Consider the following 17054-nt stretch of genomic DNA (forward strand, 5'->3'; position numbering starts at 1 on the left):
AATATTAACGGAAAATGGTACAAATCCTACAACTCCAGCAAGGGTTGGCTTACAAGACGAATAAAACTAGAACCCTGAAACTACAGAGATCATGAAAGTCTCAGACAGAGATTAATTTGACAAATGACACCCTTATGGCAACATGAACCATTAGCATAGCAACCCAATTCGAAATTCCAAAATTTCCCCGTAAATTCAAAGCAGAATATTGCAATTTCCGCATAGATCAATAGATTTCAAAGCTAACCGAGCCACGATTCTCTGAATTTCTATTGGGCATCCAGAGAAGGCTTCCGGGCGGAAATCTGTATCTCGTAAGGGTTAAAAGAAATCGAAGAGGGTCGAAGTAAGTCACCACGGACACAATCGATAAAACAAAATACCTCCCTTGATATTACACTCTTTGATTATACTCCGCATGCGATAATCATTAGAGAAGAGAAATAATCTGAAATATTTCAATATCTTGGAAAGAGAGGCCAGGACTTAGGTGCCATAGGCCACTGAATCTACCGCCAAACCTGGCTGACGACCCACGATTAAATTACGAGGTCTGCTCAAAAAGTATCGCGACTTTTGTGTTTTTTCAAAAATTATATATTTATCCATGAATATCTATTTTGCCCCCTTCAAAGTAATCCCCATAAGATTTACGCTTGTGCCAACGTTTTTTCCAATCCTCGAAGCACTTCAAAAAATCATTTTTTGTGATCTTGTTCAGCTCCTCCTTCGATAGTCTTTATCTCGTCAATCGTAGTGTAGCGCCGTCCTTTCATGGGCCTCTTCAGTTCGGGAACAAGAAAAAGTCACTGAGGGCCGGATGTGGGGAACACGGTGGCTGCGTGTGGCTCATTAGTGTGTTGTTTTTGGTCAAAAATTCGCGCACAAGTAACGGAACAGGCAAAAATCGAGGACGAGCAAAAACGCGTCCAAGCAAAACAGCTATCAACAATTAACTGAACAATCGAAATGGCCGAACTTTTCGGCAAAATTGAGAGACATAAGTGCCAACATAACGCCACAAAAAATCGAAAATCAAGTATACGTAACCCGCGAAAATTCAACATCCGCGATACTTTTTGAACAGACCTCGTATGTTTATATATATATATATATATATATATATATATATATATATACATACATATATGCATATATATACATAATATATATATAAGATATGTATATATATGCATATATATTAAATATATTTATATTCACACACATTTCCATGCATATACACCATACAAGGGGATAAGAAAGTAAAACTTCAAGAAAAACATGATTAAAAATAAGGTAATGGTCTCCAGTCAAAGAAGTACGGACGATAACCATTAAGTTAGACTAGGGAAAAGTCACCAAAACTAATCGAAGTTTTGCCATTCAGGCAGTAGGATCACTATTGATGAAAGAATCAAGAGGAATTTAGTAAGTAGAATAGGGATGGCGAAAGGGGCTTTATATCAGAAGCAGCAACTACTAACGGTAAATAATACTACCTTAAATATTACGAAGATATTCGTGTGGAGATATTTTTGAAGTATGATTTTCAAAGGTAGTGCGAATTGGAGAGTGAATCGTGGGAAATGAGGACTGGAGAGTCTGAAAATGCGGTGGGAAATAGATAACATAACGGATAAAACGGATAGGCAGAGCAACAAACGAAGAAGTACTTCAAAGGGTATCCGAAGCGGAAAGCTTATGGAAAAAATTTACAAGAGGAACAGAGAAACAGGGGGTTGGACATATCCTGAAGCACGGTAGTTTACCCAATGCCATAATTGAAGGAAATAAAGAGGGCAAAAACTACAGAGGAAGCCCAAGGATTAACTATGACGAGTAGGTAATGGAAAATGTCGACGCAAGGAGGTAGGTGAAAACGAGGAGATTGACATGAAATAGGATAGTTAGGAGAGCAGCTACAAACCAATCCTGAAAATCAAAAGCTTAATAAAAATTAAACTCAAATGCCAACAGCTACTTTTTCAAACTAATCACCGGAAAACGTTTTAAACAAAGAAAGACATCTTTTACCACCAGAGTCGATTTGATTCACTGGTCACGAATATTTTCCCTGTGGAGCGTCGGGGCCCTCCGCCGGGTTCCATATCAGGCAATCGGCAATCTCCTCTGCTCCAGATTATACCGTCTCGAGGGTGTTCCGAGAGATGTAAACACCTATTACGCAACCGTCTACGCAAAAGAACTGGCTTCGGACAGCGGCCTTAAACCTAACAGAAGGACATCAAGATTAAAAATAGCATTCATTCCGGAAATTCGCGAACCCGTAGAGAGGAACGAAAAGGACGAAGAAGGAAAGGTCAACACACAATCAGCATGGGACCAGTACGAGTATTCTATCCCGGACACCCCTTGGCGAGTCTTCTAGCAGGGGACATGTCATTCACTGAGACGTTCTTCCCACAAAACAGTCCGGAAATTGACGGAAATGGTGATTGATATCGGCCCGTTTATTCTTCCCATCCTCCACACTCAGTCGACGCCCTGACTCCTGAATAAGGGAAATCAACTGGGGATTTGAAATGCGGTCCTCGGAGCTTCAAACTCTACACCTTATACTTTTATTCCGATTGCTTAGAGCATTGTTTCACAAATTAGAGAATACGATTTGCTATTGGTAGCTTGTGTTTCCTTCCAAATATCCACTCAAGGTGCCACGGCATATTTTTCAATTTCCCAGGGAGGCACGAATAAAGAGAGTCGAAACAATGGTTAAGGCCACGAGTTTAGTGCCATAATATCAAGCCACAATAGTCGAAAACGTTTTGGTATATGCTAATGAAGATTGACAAATCCATAGTGAACCCTTCTCGGGATATCCCAAAGAGTTGAATTCTGAAAAGACGCCAACGTTTCGATATAGGACTCATTTATCTTCTCCAGGTCCGAAGACGGTGGACAAGCCATCCCTCAAAACTTCGTCAGTTATGCTGAATGTACCTGGGTAGGGATTCCGAGTAGAGTTCAACAGGAGTATACGCCAAGAATACACCAGATCTTCCAGCAAATACTAAGTATTTATTTCTTAAAAAATTAGTCAATAGGGAAATTTAAACCCTTTTTAACCTGCGGAAATATAGGATACAATATAACCTGTGGTCAGTGGCTGATGTACCGAGGTACCCAGTTTAACCCGCAAAAAATAACTCTATTATTTTAAAGCGCATGGGTCAACTTTAACACCTCACAAAGGAAGAAATTTTCTCACAATTGGTATGATTTAAATTCTCACTATGGATTATTTCACTCTTCCTAGTATTAGTCGTAACTATGGACTGGATTCTATTCCAAAAAATATATCACATTTGATTTTCGTTCTTCCAAGCGATTCACAAACTGCAGAAATTATTTGACGTTAGTGTCGACGGAATATTTCGTCCATTAAATAAGGGATAAAATAACAACAATAGATAGGAGACCAAAAACAACCATTATATGTAAAAAGCATTTCAATTTTTCAGGATTTCAGCAGCATTTTCAAGGAAATGTCATCCACCGGATTTTTTTAACCTGAGGACCATCTTTATTTAACTTAAGCCGACACAACAACAAAGAAATCATAAAATGACAATTACCGACTCACTTTACACACATAATTTCATCTCTTTTTGTGGTCGAGTGTATCCTCTGAACGCTAAAGATACAAGGGCGTTTCTGGGGGTACAAAGTATCATCGGACCGAAAAACAAACCTCAACGTTTAAGCCGTAAGTAGGACGCTCCCTATGAGCATCTGTATTTGTCCCACGGATTCTCGCATTGCTAATCCCCTCGCTCAATATCTCCTAATTTCAAAACACCCCTTGCAGAGTCGGATTCTTACCTTCAGCGTTAACGGGCATTAAGAGACAGTGCACACCTCGTCGCTCTTAAGGTAACGTGAACGAAGGGTGTGCGGGTGGGGGCGAGGGTGGTGCCCGTACAGGAGAGGAAGGGAAGGTGGACACGTGGAATTGAATTAGCAGGAAAAACATGAGCTTGAGGAGGGGAGGATGGGCGGGGGGGGGTTAAGGAAAGGGTGGGGGCCGGGTTCAAATGGGCATTACGAGAGTGACGGTGGGTGAGGGGGAGGAGCTTAGGGTCGAGGTTGGGGAATAAGAAGGCGGGGAATAGTGCAAGTGGCTGCAAAACACGCACGCACACGCACCAACACTAAGTTCACGATGGCGCGAACGTCACACGACCGCGAGGCAGGTATGTGTACATGTAGTCGCCGCTCTTGTTCAATGGGGGAAGCAAAAACAAGGAGCGGAGTGGCGAAAGGCGACGGAGAAGGGGGAGGTGGCGGGGGATTGAAGGGTGGCGAGAAGGAAACCCCGTCCGTCAACATTCGGATGGACGCTCGACGAGATGTCAATTAATCAAATCCTCTCTCACCACCCCCACCCTCCCTCTCCTCTTGTACTTCAATTTTAGAACTGGTTCCCCGAATGTAACTTTACACTGCTCAAACCGTGAGGTGGTGCCGTCCGCGCGCACCAATTACGTCTCGCCCAATAGAAGAATGAGCAGAAGAGGGTGAATTATGACGTCGAGGGAGAAAGGGATTTTATAAGGAGTAGTTATGATGGAAATCGAGAAGGGCATGAAGAAAATAGCACGGATGGAGAGGAAGACAGACGGAGAAGTGTTAGGCTAGGAGAGGAAGAAAATAAGGCAGGAAAACCAGACTACGTGTTGAACCAGGAAAGTGGGGAAGTGGTAGGAATCGTGTGGGCATATTAGATGACATAGTGAGTATATAGCATGTGGTTATGGAGAATGATTTACTGCGCTGAAATGGTATTCGCGTGGTGCAGTGGTCGAGATGTTCTGTGGTCCATAAAAATACTAATGATGAATATGGGAGTCTAATTTCTATGCTCGGATCCTAATTCTACACATGGCGGTATAATAAGTACAATAATTACCCGCCTACGAAACCCCGAGGGTGATTCGACTGACATCTAACTGTAGTTAAAATTATGATTAATCGACACTCGGGAGGGCAATACAATGTGGAAAGGAATTTACTGGATAGTGATTGGATAATTATTTAAGTTTATTTATCAGATGTGACAAAACTGTGACCAGGTGTGATCTCGTGAGAGTGGTCACAAAAAAATATAATTGGTTCTGCTCTAATAAACGTAGTATAATACAAAGAAAATTCTCTGCTGAAATTCGAGACGCCTCGACGAAATTCCGAGCCATGCCATTCATATGCGTTAATGCTACCGCTTCCATTGGCATAATTCTTCCAAAATAATGCACCTATATATTCAAAAACCATCATAGCACAGTACCTATTATTTCCTTGAACACTTCCGTGTGTTTCTTACGCCAGATGTGGAGGGATCATTATGCAGAACTTTGATGCGATACAAAGTTTTACCACGAGAGAAGAACATGAATGGAAATCTAAGTTCTGCATTAATTTTCTCGGAAAATAAAAGTGATTTTAACAGCTGTTTTTTTACGTGATGCCTCGCTTCCCACGTTGTATACTATAATTCAATATGTAAGCGTAATTGATAGTTTTTAAAACCCTCATCCGGTTAAAAATTTCGACCACTATGAATCCCATTTTTAAACACCAATTTCGGGAGAAAAAAGTTAGGGTCTTACAAGCAGCTGAATTCGGTAGGGTACCGACCAATATGGGACGACGTGACTTCTTACGAGGCTCCGTTGAAGTATTTCCCTCGGGGTTGTCGTGTGACGGAATATTGCATGGGCAGACCCAAATGGATTTCGCGAGACAACGAAGGCGAGGGGAGGTGTGCGTGGGAAGGGTGTTCCATTCCGATTGGCGTTCCGCCCCCTCGACTAAGGACATGGAGGGGTGAGGATAGTGAAAACGGAGAGGGAAATGAAAAGGAGAATCAGGCGAGGGGTGGTGGGAAAAGCGATTGAAGGGGGAGAACGGAACGCGGGGAGAGCGGGAATTGGCGTAACCGTTTCATTTCGCCAATGAGCTTGAGTGAAGGGTAACGGAAATTAATCGGCGAGATTTCGTCAAGAATAACCTCTCGATCGAGTCGGCATGCGTAGCACAGGACGGTTTTGTCATATCGATCCCATAACCCCTCGAACCAACCCCCCTCTCCCTTCACCGACCCCGACCCCTTTGAAGCATTAACGTTCTGATATTGTATTATGGTGCTTAAGTCTTTCACAGTCTGAGCGTGGGCTGAGGTAGGGGCGGGAGCTTTTCGAGGGCAGTGTCTATAGATTCATCCAATTATTCATGCATTTTTCAGGCGAAAATTCAACGGACGAGGGAATCACTCGGGGGGGGGGGGCGAAATTTGATAGAACATTTGTATAATAAAGGAGAGCACATCGGGAAACATTTCCTCAGTCAGGATTCGAGATTCTGATTTAAATTGCATTTTCATAACAATATTTTTTCTCCTACTCTGTGATAGTGTCCCCAGATTTTTTCATTCCATCAAGTTATTTTTTTTTTTACATTGTTCTACCTTACACCTCTACCACTATTCAATTAAGAGGTGCCATTCATTAAGCTTCTTCCCGATTGCCTCTGCCTCGTGCTACCTCACCCCATCACCTTGGTCATCGTTAATAAATTATCAACACTTTCCAAGCGAAATATTCATTGCACATCAAGTCCAGAAAGATAAAATATACAATGAGATCGCAGTACGGTCTCCTTATTGAAATGCTTATCTATCGTTTTTCTTCCCAACCAGTTGGCTCATCAACTTATAGTTTTGCGCATTAAGATCAGCGCTAATACTCTACGCATATTTAGCGTAATTTATTAAGTGTACACAGTATCACCCATATATTCGTTTATTCGATATTGTCAATAGTAGGAATTACTGAGGATTTTCATAGTATCCGTATTAGAGACAAGTTTTTGCCTCCAATTTCCTTATTAAAATAAATCTCAAATTTTCCCGAAGAATATCCTCAACTCTGTTGTATTTTAATGAAAATTATTTGCAATTCACTACATCTATGTGCGAAACATTGGTTATTTCATTTTAATAGAAGTTTCTACCAACTTCTTCGTTGAAACACTATTTAAGTAAGACTTCTTTGGTCAAACACTATTTGAAACATTCGCCCATATTACAATGGTTTATTGAAATTTAACGTACATTACATAAAAACCGCAATTTATTTTTATATTATGCACATGTTTTAGTAAAGCTTTAAAGAATCCACCTATTGAATTTCATTGTGTTAAACCCAGTGTTTTACACTCAGCAGAAACCCTTTAAGGATTTCCTAGTTGCACCTTTCTGTTCCTGAGAGGAACGAGTATTTGGGTAAAATGGAAAACAATTACGAAGAAGCTTCAGATGAAATGTATTTAACATGAGTGAATTTTAAATAGCATCGCCTTTCATCATTTTCTTTAATTTTATCATTATCTCTTTCCTCCACTTAAAATCGATACGCACTGGTTCAGAAAGTTACTGATTCAAAGAAAATGAAAGTATACAATAGCTATGAAACATGTCAAATCACCAGCAAGCACGTTGCTCAGACATATTGGAACTGCATTGTCATTTGATGGGACTATGTTTTGAAAGTGGAAATAAATAAAATCTTTTCTGTCGCTAGACTGGACATTACTTTTCGATTATGCAAACAATGAATTTCCAAACACGCATTTCATAACCTTAAATGATAAATGAGTCCTTCCACTCCATTTCCATGTGGCCCAAAACAGACAAAGGGCTTTTCAAACCATCAATAAGCTTTATACGCGTAGCCACCAAAGGGCTCATTCTTCAAGGAACTGCCATTCGAGCCTTTTCCCTGTTGAGTAATTAACTTAAGTAAACATTTCTCCGGGACGTCTCAAATTCCATATGGCTCTTGCTTAAGTTTTGTCCCAATTTTGGTTCTCGTGTCAAGACATAATAAATTATATTTGCAGCAGAGTTTTCATGAATGTATAACTGTTTTTGAAATAGTCATCTATATGATACACATGTTACCACGAACAAAGTGAAGTGAACACGTATTAAATATCAACGCAAATTAGGAAATTTCTAAAAATTCATGAATTTACATTAAAATACGGTTATTTGCCGTGACGACCTAAAGCTTTTATATTTGAAATGGCGTTATGCACATGAATTAAACATTAGGCAATGCAATATTGACTTACGATTAGTAAACTATTACCAACCCATTGAAAAATATTTGATCAATAAATATTTACTGACCAATTCTAAAATTAAAACAAAACTACTGCAAATAATTTCAATTCTCAAAGTACCGTCAAAAATTCGAAATACGTATGCCTATGCAAAAAATCCGGAATAACGAAACATTCTTAAAACTATTCCAAGCCAAATACAAGGATAAACGCAAGTTGGTCAAAGAAGAGGCAAATTATTACGTAGAGCAGGCATCCACAAATCAGTGCTACAAATACCTCATCACAAAATAAACATTTCACTATAAAAATAAATTCATTTCATGCTGGTCTACAACTGACCTCAGTATCCCGGGTTCGAACCAGGTCAACTTCTATTGAAATACCCGCTAAAATCCAAATGGTGCGATTTTATGAATACCTGAACTTCGCGTTGACCTGTAGGCGACACACGGAATGGAACTGGTTCCTTAACACTAAGTTCCGGAATTAATATGCTTTAAGGGTTTGCACTGAGATGAGCTCTGTTCCCATCAACTGAAAACACCCACGTATTGTGATTTAAGTCGGCAACAAAATAATTAAATGTTAGTTATCATGTTTGAATTAAGATGTAAGAATAATTTTTCTATAATGACAACATAAAAATAAATAAGGTAGGGGTAGGAGAATTATTCAATAGCTAATCAAAACCTCAAAACTTCAATTACAGTCTGAATTCTATGATTAGAACGTCACTGAGCCAATTTTTCTAGAGCTCGGAACATTTTAATTCTCTCGTTTTTTACTGCTCTTTACAAGTCCAATTATATTTTTATCTCTAAAATGAAATTTTTTAAAACTCGAAAATTGTTTCCGGGTGAAATACCTACTTTTGACATGAATTTCAATTAGTGAATGACCATGCGTATCACGCATCAACAAAGTTTGAAACAAACTATGGGCTATTAGAAAGACCTACAACACGACATGTTCAGTTTAAAAGTCTCACTAAATATAAATCTACCTACAACCTCCGTTTACGATGATATCCGTCATCGGAAGCAGCGATTGTATTTCCTTTTTTATAATTTCAATTTTATTTTGTTTCCTGTTGCCTTGGTTTTCCGCCGAGAGGATAGCCTTCCTTTTTTAAAATCCACTTAATTTAATGTGGACTTTAAATATCCAACATGTATTTTTTTCATTTTAAGCATTAAATAATAGCTAATTTGACATTACGTCGAAATATAATTTAATAAACATTAGGTATACTAATGAAAGTGTACTCATCTCTTACATGATTACCAGCAATATAAAAAAAGTATAATAGAGCCATCTCGGTGCCTCAACGGGCCCCCCTATTTTAATATTTAGCACATTTTTGGGCACATTGAGTGTTTGTAACGTTTTCATGTTGGGCACTTTATAAAGATTGTAACTCGGATTACTTTAATTATCAATTCTTCCTCTTCAAGAAGTAATTGCACTTTTGATAGCAAAAAAGATAAAAATCCTGAGGTTATGGAATATGAGTTTATGGAATGAAAATTTCACTTTTAACTCCGAAGCAATCTACCAATTGTGCCTCGTCCACTTTTAAGAGACATTAAGAGTGCAGGGTATTCCACAGAATAGATTGAAAGATTAACCACTCAAGATAACTTTACGAAATAAACACCCAGCACAATAACAGTTAACTTCAGTATAATCTTTTTATCGTCTTCCACGTTGTCGGAGGTCAGTCAATGAGACTTTGAAGAGAGAGAAATTATATGAGATTTGAATTATTGGAGTCCTACGTATCATAAAATGACCTTCTCGTCTGAGTTTAGCTGAGAAGAGTTTTCAGAGAATATCACACAGATAAGAGCAACTTGAAACTTATTCATTACACAGAAACAGAGAGAAACAGAAACATCAATTGCATGACTAAATATAAGCCAAGATGCCTATATATACAAAGAAACAGCTTTAACTATCCATTTAATAATCCTTTTTTGTTATTCAATGGATAGTTAAAGCTGTTTCTTTGTTACTAAATATAAGCCAAGATGCCTATATATACAAAGAAACAGCTTTAACTATCCATTGAATAACAAAAAAGGATTATTAAATGAAACAGTACGATTAGAAAATAAAATTGAGGCTTCACGGAGAAATGACGTAAAAATAAGTGGGGCCAAACGTTCCAAGGGACGATTATTTTTCTCTCAATGTGATTTCTTACCAATACTACGCATAAAAATGTACGAGGTTTCGTTTCAATACAAAAAACATTACAACCAGACACTAATACTGAATGCACACATAACCGTTCTTTTATTTAAGGCACAGGAGAATTGCACTCGGGGCCAGGTAGTTTGAAAACACTCTCAAACATAATTCCACGGCTATAAGATAAAAAAACTGATAGACAATCTTTTTTATAAAATAAAGAATTATTGGATTCGAATTCCAACATACATGGAAAATTCCAAATAAAAATAAATTTTAGTGCGAAAATTTCGAAACAATCACCGCTGAAATATCAACGCGACAATTTAGAACTCAAGATGCACCTTCAATTCTGGTGGTTTCCAGATCTAAAGTTGAATAACCCCCTCTCCTGTTGTCTGTGAACTTTTCACACACGAGTATCTTCCTTTCCTGAGTCCACTGCACCAGGAGGAGATGTAATATACACGCTAAGGTCCGGCGACTAAAGGAGGGACAGATACGAGAGAGGCATTGATAAATACGTCATTAATGTATCGCACAAGAAGAGCTTATTGAAAAAAATTATGAAGGACGCCTGCACGAAAAACACCAAAATAAAGAGACAAAAATTAATGATGTCACGATGGACTAAAAGAGGCACGTCTCTGATCCCTAAAAATATAACACTCTTTTTTGGGGAGTCTTTTAACGAAATTTTAAAGACTATAATATGCAGCGACTGCCGACACATTTCTAATAATTTGGCGATCTGGATAAACGTAGATAAAACGGTAAAAAGCAGTGGCTAAACAATGAAAATCACGGAGCAGAAGAATAATTATTTTATCGCTTAATATAAATTAATATTGACCCAAATTAGTATTCATTAATAGGTTTTATTCAAAATATAGACTGAGATCAATATAGGTTCCCAAATCCTTCAGCTCACAATCACTGCATATAAATTTGAGGATCTGCAACGGGGTTGAAGCCACGAGCGGGTTCACTACATTCTCTACTGTCATCAATGCGTAATATCAGATTTGAACTTACTCAAGCCAAGTCACAACTGCTTAATGAATTGTCGTAGTCAAACGAAAGCTAGCGACCCTTCCCACATTCGTTGCTGATGACTAACACTGGAATTGGGTGATTCTAGGATTCACCAGGGTAAATCCCTCAAACTGGGAAAATATTTCAATCATTAATGATGAACAACCACTTCTTGCACAATGAACGCAGTGGGTGATGACGAGCGTTACATTATTTCCGGGAGAAAGTGTTTGCTGCCATTTCATGTAATAAGAGACTCCAAGAAATCCCGTATGCACGACTGAGAGACCCATATACTTCAGAAATAAGACAGAGACGTGGCCACTCCCTAATTCAATAGAAAAATGGGTGAATGGCCGATAAAGAGAGGAGTGGAAAGGAATGTAGCTATGTTTTCCAAACCATCCCAGCCATTTACCATAGATGGATACTTGGAAAGATAGAGATAGTTACTTGGTAGTTGTGCCCACCCAAAACCTGCCTTAACCGGTAGATTACCTCAAAAATATTTATTTAATGAATTACAAGTTGGCATTAGCGTACAAAAATACATAAACACAAATAAAAGAAATTTTACACGTTTCTGCATTTTCGGTGGAGATACCACCTATCTCTTCTGAACCTTCTTCTCAGATCCTGCCTTCTCTCCCTTTTCAAAGGTGGTATCGACATCGAAAATACGCAATCGTAAGAGGTTTTTACCTTTTTTTGTTTTTGTTTCCTTTCCTCGCTAGTGTTATCTCGATATAAATTATTATTCACATCCGTAAGACTTTCACAAAAGTTTTAAATATATATATATATATATATATATATATATATATATATATATATATATATATATATATATATATATATATATATATATATATATATATATATATATATATGTGTGTGTGTGTGTGTGTGTGTTATAAAACATAGATATGTTATACATATGTACTGTATATGCACTCTATATAAGGGCAATCCCAAAAGTACTCGACCCAACAAAGAAAACACAAACATTTTGGAAAAAAATGTACTTATTTTTCAACATAATCTCTTTTTAGCTGTATACACTTTTCCCAGCAATGTTCAATAAGCCTGACACCCTTTTTTTTAATGAAAGCTGTCTTGCTCCTCAAAATAGCCATTTACTGCCGAAATCACTTCTTCACAGCTGGAAAATCTTTGACCACCGAGTCATTTTTTCAAGTTTGCGAACAGAAAATAAACCGAGGGGGCCATAACTAGCGAATAGGGTGCATGAGATAGCAATTCAAACTTTAATTCCTGAATTTTGGCCATTGCAATTTGTGACCTAGTATCTTGATGAAACAACACTTTCTTCTCAGCCAAATGGGGCCGCTTTAGCTGATTTCTTCGCTCAAAAGTTGCAATAAGTTCGCATAATATTCGCCATTGATGGTTTTTTCTTTTTCAATATAGTTCATGAAAATTATTCCACGCCACCCCATCCCAAAAAACCAAAGCCATGACCTTGCCTGCAGATGAACCGGTCTTCGCCTTCTTTAGAGTTGGTTCTCCCTTTTGAATCAATTGTTTTGATTGTTCTTTTGTCTTGGGTGTTAAGTAATGGCCCCATGTTTCATCCATGTTTATAGAACGGCGCCATAATTCTGCTTCGTTGGTGTGAAATTTTGCTAAACACTCAATTGAAACATCTTCAAGACAGGTTTTGCTCGAGCATGAGCAAACGCGGCACCCAATTTGCACACAGCTTTCTCATGGCCAAATTTTTAGTTAATATGCGATGTACTATTCTTTTTGAAGTTTCTACTATGGCTGCCAGCTCGTGCACTTTCAGTCGACGATCATCCAGTATCACTTTGTGGATTTTCTTTAGCGTTTCTGGTGTCATCACCTCATTTGGTCGACCAATGCGATGCTCGTCTTGACAGCTCAAGCAGCATCGTTTAAACTCTGCTACCCAATATTTTACTGTAGTAAACGAAAGAGCAGATTCACCCAGAGTAGAATCCAGTTCAGCTCTTACATTGGTTGGGCTGAGGCCTTTCAAATAAAAGTATTGTGTCACATAACGATGACCAATTTAATCCAATTTCACAAATTCACTGAAAACGTTCACTATTGATGGCTGCCAAACAATTACTAAAAAACGCAGCGTCTTCAAACTTGAAATATATTCTTAATAGGTTGCAAACACTCTAATACAATGATATATTTCGAACAACGACCGCCATCTCTAGGTCAGGCCGGGCACTTCTGGGCTTACCCATGTATATAGTATTCACCCACACATAAAAAAAGATAGGAATGCTTCACATTTCGATATCATCACAAGGATTATAAGAAGAACGTTTCAACTAACACATTTCATCCCCACGTACTTCTAGTAATCATGATAAATATTTTATCAAGTCAACTCAAGATGATCTGTTAATAATAATGGTATCAAGAGGAAAAAATCTCCAATCGCCTGGAATCAATTACCTTCATATAACAGATATTCAAGTACTTATTTGCGCTTAATATATAGTTAACTCATGCGACAAGTGGTGTTTATTGTAATAGGACCTATTAAGTTCTGAGGGATTGCCTTCCAGTTTTAAAACTTTAGACAAGAGCACCAAAATTTGGTACTTGAGAAAATGAAAACAAATTTAACCGTAGAGTGAAAAAATAATTCAAATACCACTGGGGTAAAATAGAGGTCGTACCTTAAAAACAAAACACCCACCATCTACGAAGCGATGGGAAATGCTCGTATTTCTTACTACTTAACAGAAAAGCAAGTAAACTTTTATAAAATATTTTAATGCTGACGCTCAGCGTTGGCACCTGCATTGCCTGAATTCAATATCTGGAGACGAGATTGAGATTACTACATTCCAAAAAAATATAGGCCAACGCCACCGTGACGATTTAGTCACGAATTGGGATAAATGATCCGAGAATATGAAAATATGCGTGCATTTTGCCCAGAAAAAGGAGAGGTGGATGTATTTTAACAACATCAAAATTCTTAATAGACAGAAATCGAGTCCGTTTAAATCATCGACAAAATGTAAAAATAACATATGACGAACTGGAATTAAAAAAGAAAATAGATCGCTTTGAAACAATGCTCAAAGGAAAACACGGAAGAAAGCATTTAGAGGACCCTCACTTCCGACTATGGAACATTTTACCATGGAGGGCCAATAACAAAATACGTACATGGAACCTACTTTAAATTATCTCCGCGGCAAGTTGTGAATTTAATGAATTTCGCAAAACTTATCGTATCAATTCGTACAGCTTGTCATTAGGTAAATAGTCCTTCCCTTCCCGTCATAAAGGACCTGAAGTGATGATTGCAAATAATTGTGTGTAGCGCGCAAGAAAATCGATTCTCATTAAGAAAAAGTGAAAATGGTGAAAACATGCTCGGAGTGAAGAATGAGCAAGTTTCCACAAAGGGGGGAGGAAGCCATGGGAGAAAATGTAAATATAACTTCTGGTCGCAAATATTGTAGATGATGCAGGCAACTCAAATTTTTAAGAGTAGGCTTCCTACGACAGTAAATTACATCTACTGCAATGCTTGAAGCCAAGATAAATTTTATTGCGATAAATAGTTGTAGATGTAAGACTATTTTGTAAACATGTTAGAAGTACAGAACTGGAATTTGATAATCCTGATGAACACCGAGGGAGCTGACTTCTACTAAGCTCAGAAATGCCCTCGCAAGATTGCCACTCCTTATCTGGTGAGCCACAGTAAACGAAGCACCTTTAGCCAGTGGCGCAGGAATAACAAGAACTGGAAGGGCAATACAGGAGTGTGATAAAATACATTACCCACGAGTTACTAAGAAAAATTTCTGATATACCAGGAAATAATTAGATAATCTATTTTCGAGCCGTTAGACTTATATAGACCTGTTTTCTAATGCTGCTGTAAGCCTTTCTATAGTTGCAAAGGGGGCGTGGGCTCTGATCAGCGCAAACTGAGCGTAAATAAAAATGGGGGATTGTGTTCAGCAGGGGTTATGCAATGCCATTTAATTACTATTTACTTTCATAATTTACTACTCATTATTGAATATCCATCTCCATGGACTACAACCTTAATGTGGTGGAGTTGATGCGTTCAGATTACCCCTAGAGCTGTGCGGACGGGAGCTATGAAAAAAATTCTCCGGGTAGGGTCTACCATGCAAGATATGTCATAGGGTAAAAACCAGACGAAAGGTACTCCGCGCAGCGTCTGTTCCGGGTGAGGCGACAGCAAAGTCGTCTGACCCCAGTGAGGCGGCCATTAGGTGATGGTGTCTCGTTAAAATCACTACCCTAACATCTGATAGTGATGGGGAGGTGAAACGCGACGGTAGGTAAAGGAAAAGATGGTAATGAGATAGGGGGACTACGGTTTTGGAAGAAGGAATTCCCGGGGGGAGGGGAGAAAGCAATAGAGTTATGAAAGAGGCAGGGTTCAATCACTACGAACACTTGGTTAGGACCCCACAACAGATGTTGTCTTACATAGAAAATGCCCGGGGATTTAGAGATATATCAGTTAGACTATATTATGGTTAAGCACAGTTTTAAGAGCAGCGTGATTAATCCGCATATTTTCCAGGTAGCGGATGCGGATTCAGACTAATGAAATGTAGCTTCAGATTCAGGATGATTAAATATGGAAGGTGGTTCAGAAGATCGAATGTAGAGGCTGGAATCAGAAGTTGGTACAACAGAAGACAAATGGGAACATAATACATAAGGAATACTGGATTCTTTAAACGAAACTATCGGCACAGCAAATAGGAAAAGAAGAAAGAAACCATAGGTTACGGACGAAATTATTATAAAAAACGGAAGAGAGAAGTTAATTGAAGAATGTAAATACAGATTTAGACAGAGGGTAGTCCTTAAATTGAATAATAAAAAACTGAGGCGGAAAACTAATGTAGAGAAAGAAGCGTGGTGAAAAAACTAATGCGATGAAGAATATTAAAAGTTAAAGTATGATTAATTATAGAGGTGATGAAGAGAAAAAATCTGTAGACAATCGTTTCACTTCTACGACGAAGGCTTCCGTCAGGTGGAGTGAGGAAACTGACTTCTACCGCTACATACGTAAGAAAATGCCTGAGATGGTGGGACACTAGTAAAGTCTTCAGGCACTCCGCCACTGATAAATGGAGACTTGGGAAGCACCAAACACTTCCACTAATGCTGGCCCGAACCAAAAAACAGAGTGCGATTACCATTTTAAGTCAAATATTTACCTTTGGCAGTAGAAGAAATTTCACAATCGTTGAATGATCAACACCACGTAGTATTTCCGAGGAAGAGATAGGAACCAGCCTGAAAAGTAGGACGACACACTTCTTAGAAAATTTGCCAGAGGCTCAAAGTACATAGTGCACCAAAATAAATTAATCCCTCGACAATATCTCACAGGTTACCACCTATTTAAAAATGTAACATGGTGAAAGTAATAAAAATTCCATTGACAAAATGAAGAATATTTCAATCTCGTATATAAACATATTCAAAGAACTATGAGATGGTGTCATTATCCCAAATACTTCATTGAGAGGTATAATCGAAAAAAATGCTATCAGGTTTAGCAAATAGTTCAAATATTTCGTATTAGTAAACCAACTCATAGCAAAATACTACTGGCTGTCACCAGTTCAACCACAACTGGCGGATGATTGTTAGCATAC

General features: G+C 38.3%; 1 protein-coding gene across 3 annotated transcripts in view; it reads right to left on the reverse strand.

Annotated features, from left to right (window-relative positions):
* Positions 1 to 17054, reverse strand: part of LOC139691202 (very long chain fatty acid elongase AAEL008004-like) — a 525450-nt gene that overhangs the window by 247789 nt on the left and 260607 nt on the right. For 2 of the 3 annotated variants that reach the window (XM_071588934.1, XM_071588932.1), the window contains one exon: positions 16611 to 16689. The exons of the other annotated variant lie outside the window; for it this stretch is intronic. The gene's annotated coding sequence lies outside the window, so the exon portion shown is untranslated. The remainder of the gene's footprint in view (positions 1 to 16610; positions 16690 to 17054) is intronic. 3 annotated transcript variants of the gene reach the window in all.

This window comes from Hetaerina americana, unplaced genomic scaffold, assembly GCF_022747635.1.
Source record: "Hetaerina americana unplaced genomic scaffold, ioHetAmer1.1.p SCAF_30, whole genome shotgun sequence".
Classification (NCBI taxonomy): domain Eukaryota; kingdom Metazoa; phylum Arthropoda; class Insecta; order Odonata; family Calopterygidae; genus Hetaerina; species Hetaerina americana.